The following is a 3,827-nucleotide window of genomic DNA, read 5'->3' as shown; positions in this document are numbered from 1 at the left end:
CGAATTCATGTAATATTGGGTTGCGTTACATCGGGGTAGAGGTGTACTGTATTATTCATTTGGGAATCAAGAGCATGTTATAAAATACTAAATACTATTATTTTTCCTAGTACTTCTGTATCCTGAATATTCCTACAGCTGGATGAAGTAGAGCAATGAGTATACTGCCTTGAATTAATACTTTATTTATCAAAAAATCTGAAAGAGAAATGTTTCTTCCCTCCCACCTCCAAAATTGCCAGCTTTCATAATTTCATTATTTTCTCAATGTTTGGCATTTTTCTTTAGTCTTAAGCGCTTGGAGTCATGTGACAAGCAAAGGCTTTTATTTAAAACAAAATAAGTTTCTAGCCCATATGGTTAGAGAGAGAGGCTTGAAAGCGTGACCTGAATGCACCCTAAAAATTTCTAGAACCGAAAGCAGTTAAAGCCCCAAATGTATTTGTTTTTATTTAATCATTTTAAAGCCAATTTCATGATGGGGTGGGGTGTGTGTGGGGGGTAAATCTAACTCAAAATTTAATTCTTGGGATTGGCAGTACTGCACCCTACCTCCTGTTTTGGTTGTTTCCGAGGGCAGGGGCACATCTCCTCTTCTACTAGAATTTAGTAGTTGAATATTTAATTTCTTTCAGTTGACAAAAATATTAAAAAGGTGCATTTGACATAAATTAGAGACAAATATCCAACTAAAACTAGTAGCTAACCTGCATACCCCAAACAAAACTCCACTCCTGCCAAAAGTTCGGTTTCCATCAAAGCTACTCCTTCTTCAAAAGCCTTTGTTAATAGATGTGCCTTTTACCATGGCAGGAAGGTTGGTGAACCGAGCTCTTTTGGACTAAGGCTCCAATGCTGAGGGCCCCTTCTGGAGGACATTCACCATCTCCAAGTGATGTTTTTTTGACTAGGGGGAGAAAGGTGTTGTGTATCATTAATGGGTTGCACTTTTTCATAGAAAATATCTGTGGAGCCAACTGGCATTTGGTTGGCAACTCGTGTTTGAAAATCAATAGCACAAAAGAGAGCTATGACAATGCTAAATTGGCATGCAGAACTCACAATGCTCTACTGGCATCTCTCACAACCCAGAAGAAGGTGGAATTTCTTCTAAAGGAGCTGCAGAGAATGCAGGCTTTGGTGAGTGTTACTCTTGAATACCATGTGAGTAGTAGAGCGCTGAATATGGAAGAGTACTTACTGTGGTACTGTGTGTTTTGTACCAAAATCAAAATATGCTCCTGACTGATTTTCTTTTGAAATTCAACATATTCCATGGCAGCTTTGCAGTGAAATAGTAAAGAATGTAAATGTGTAACATAAATATAAACATGCAGGGTGCCTCAAGGATATCATTGCATAATAAAATCACACACACACATCTGATTTGGGATACATGACTGCAACATGAAGGTGAGTAGTTCTCATGTGAACTGCACATGGCACCCTAGACTGTAAATAAAGGTTCCATTGGGGCACCATATATACTTAGTGTAAAGCACTTAAATTGTTGTTCTGTTCTGAAAAGTGGTTTGATACTCAACAGATCCATGTGAAATATTCAGTTAGATCTGCTCTAGTGACACACATTTTTCCCTGTTAACGTTACAGAGCCAACACAACTAATAAAATGATTTAGAATTTATTACGACTTGCACATCAATAGAATTGACTTTCTAATCAATTAAACTTGTACAAAAACATTCATGGTGGGGTTTCGTAAGTGTTGCTAAGGTTGTAGTGTGGTGGTCCACGGATGTAATTGAGGTCCTAATTTGGCTTGCGGAACCATTATTATTGATGGTACAGAAGAAGAACTTATATAAGCTCTCAGAGCCAAGACTGCGCAGAGCTAGCAGTCAGTGACATTAATTTTTTATTGGTAAATGGAAAAAATGGTCAACAGAAAGAAATGAGGTAATAAACATGGAACGTCATATTATGTTGTTACTTTTCAGAGCAGAAACATACTTTATATGTAGAACACAAATATCTAAAGAAAAACTGAATTGTTAAATTGAAACAAGAACATTTTCCTTCTTCCCACTTTTGCTCCCTCTGTGATCTTAAAATGAAACAGTTCAACAGTTATAAGACACTAGGGTGCTCCATTTTTATCAACCCTATATGAGGTACTTTCTATACAAGATTACCCATTAAAATAATCATTTGTGAGGCAAGGGGGAGAAACATAGAATATTGTAAAAGTACATGGTTTTCAAAACTCCAGGCTTTTAGATACCATGGTGATGAGTGCTGTATAAATTGATGAACTTGATGGCCAGTCCCATAAGCACTCTAACATTTGAACTTCCTTTAGAAAGGATGTCGTTCACTTACCTCTGGTTACTTTATTCTTAGAGAGTTGGTAATGGTGAGGGTCTTAGAAAAAACTGTGCAGATTTTTAAGGAATCGTTTGATTTTAGTTTATATTTGTATGTTTTATTGTTTTAGCATGTTTTGTAATTTCTAAAAACAGCTTTGGTAGAAAGCTACACTGCATCTGGTATTTGAACTCTGCCTTTCAATGATGTGCTGCTTTCACTCTGGTAATGACTTTCTGAGGGGGAGTGCTCACTGATTAAGAGTCCAGTGATTGCAGCTTGTCTGTTCATTTGTAGTTCCTCTGAAAAAATGTGGCCTGATTTTTTTCAGAGGTGCTGAGTACCCACAGTGCTTCAGTAAGTGTTGCAGGTTTAAGTTAATCGAAGATAAAATGTTTTGAAGTAGGTGGATTACTTTGTGGGCTGCCCAATGATAGTAACTGTTTTTGTTGCTTAGATAAACTATTTGTAGCTGTTTTCTGTAAGTCACCATTATGTTCTGCATAACAATAACCCCAGAAAACTGCTGTTTCTATTTCTCTCCTTTTACAGTATATTCATGAGCATCTAAGGCCAACTCTTTTTGTTAATTTCAGAATTGTTCAGGTTTAAAATGTATTAAAATGTTCTGCTTCCTCTCTAGTTCTTACCTTTTTTCAGCTATTTAAAAACTGTGTGTGGAGTGGTTTGGGAGATGGGAGGGAGCATGTTTTAAATTAGATAAATGAGGCACGTGCCTGAAGGATGTTAATTCTCCAGTTGATGTGCTCTGTAAGTCTAGTGGGACTGAGAAAACAGTATGCCCTTAATTAATGTTTGCACTTCCAAATCTGCTAGAGTGGTTCATACACATTGCAAGACGTTAGTGTTATTTATTTATTTATTTATTTATTTTAAAGTCCTGCTTCTTAACTATGTGAAGTGGTAAAATTGTGGTGTTCATTCAATCGAACATTTATTTTATCTCTAGCCCAAAACTTTGACCCCATGGGTTGGGCTGCGGAAGATCAATGTGTCATACTGGTGCTGGGAAGACATGTCTCCGTTTACAAACACCTTGCTCCAGTGGCTGCCTGGGGAACCAAGTGATGCTGGATTTTGTGGATATTTAGCTGAGCCTTACCAGCAGGGATTGAAGGCCGCAACATGTATCAACCACGTTAATGGCAGTATCTGTGAAAGGCCTGGTAAATATGCTGCTGATGAATGTTTTTTTTTTTTTTATGGGGAAGTATTTTATTGTCTAAGTAATACAAATAAGATCCCCCCCAGTTAAATTTTGAATGTTTGCATCATTCAGTAACCAAACAGACCAGTTTGAACAATAGTTTTGTTTAGTTATTCTGTACAAAAATCAGGCATTTAAAAAAACAGCAGAAGTACAATGAGACTGAGCAATAATTAGCTTTAACTCTGTCTTCCAATTGTATATTTGTATGTGACATTCAGGTTAATTTTGGTATGGAACAATCTTCTTACTAAAAAATAAAAACTATTCTCTA

General features: G+C 36.7%; 1 pseudogene; it reads left to right on the top strand.

Moving 5' to 3' along the window:
* The first annotated feature begins 603 nt into the window (after positions 1-603).
* Positions 604-3,512, top strand: LOC113409340 (annotated as a pseudogene).
* Positions 3,513-3,827: the final 315 nt, after the last annotated feature.

The sequence above is a fragment of the Terrapene carolina genome, unplaced genomic scaffold (assembly GCF_002925995.2).
Source record: "Terrapene carolina triunguis isolate 2854851 unplaced genomic scaffold, T_m_triunguis-2.0 Scaffold32593, whole genome shotgun sequence".
NCBI classification, from domain to species: domain Eukaryota; kingdom Metazoa; phylum Chordata; order Testudines; family Emydidae; genus Terrapene; species Terrapene triunguis.
Note: the sequence above shows the minus strand (reverse complement) of the source record. Positions and strands in the feature narration are given on the sequence as shown.